Raw genomic sequence first — 1,284 nt, forward strand, 5'->3', positions numbered from 1 at the left:
TGTACATTGAATCTTTAAGAAATACCTATAAACCTACACTTGATGCTTTTTGTTATTATATATTACCCTTGCCACTTGGCAATGGTGATCAGATATTTATATTCTAGACAAACACAAAATGACAATGTAAAGCACTAAATATCACCCAAGAAAAAAAAAAGGCCTGTTTTATGAGGGTTACAGTTTCCATGCCTTTCTTCAATCAATTCATGTATCATAATTTCATCATAAACATTCCTCACCTATCATTTCCTACCTCAATAATATACACAACCAAATGAACCAAACTATGAGCATTTAATACATAGCCACAATAAAATGTCCACTCTGATAATAATTAAATTTTGTCTAACTTTTTTTTCTTTTCAACCAGATTCCAGACGCTACGTTTACCATACACACAAACTGATCAGGAGAGCTTTGTCTACTTACGAATGTTTTCTATCATCCATATCGTCTACTGCCTTACTCTACCTAAAAATCAAATTCAAGTCTACTCGGCATTTCAGTAAGTTGTGCTCAGTTACATTCAATTCATACCATAAAAGTGTGATATCTTATCTTATCTTAACAATATCTATTAAACTACCACAAACAAAATGTGAGCTGTACAAAGTTATCAGTACAACTCTCCCAATCAACAAGATAAGACACCTCATCACTTGGAGAAAAAGTTTTGTTGAAGAAAATATAAATCAAAGGTAACATACCCTTTACAACTTTCTAATATGCTCTTTAACTATGGTAACTGCATTTAGTGCTTTGGTAAAGACCAAGAAACCTTTTCCATGTTAAACAGAATTTGCACTGATTCCTTGTGTGACAATACGTCACCACAAATTTATCTGCTCTATCTTGCCAAAACATGCACAGAGGTGGTTTACTGATTATTGCTAACATCAAAGAATGGAAGCTAAAGGATAGTTTCAACTCAAAACCAGCAGACTTTGATAGGTTATTATGGCTTACTTTTATATTGTGGAATGTTTTTTTTTTCATAATCGATTGTTATTTTAATCTAAAAAATTACTTTCTTATATACCCTTATTCATCCCAATACCAATACAGACAACAGCAGACCTTTGTCACCTGAAGTACATTATGATGATAAAAAAAAGTATTACACCAGCCTTATGAAAAATGGATTGAAAATAACGGTAAATTTAACTGGGATCCAAAAGTCAATCTGATCTAATTGAACAGAGATAAGCACGTTGTTGTTCAGGACAAATGTAAGAAACAGGAAAAGTTCTAAACCAGTTATGGTAATTTGTAAATCCATCA

This window comes from Penaeus monodon, chromosome 22, assembly GCF_015228065.2.
Source record: "Penaeus monodon isolate SGIC_2016 chromosome 22, NSTDA_Pmon_1, whole genome shotgun sequence".
NCBI lineage: Eukaryota > Metazoa > Arthropoda > Malacostraca > Decapoda > Penaeidae > Penaeus > Penaeus monodon.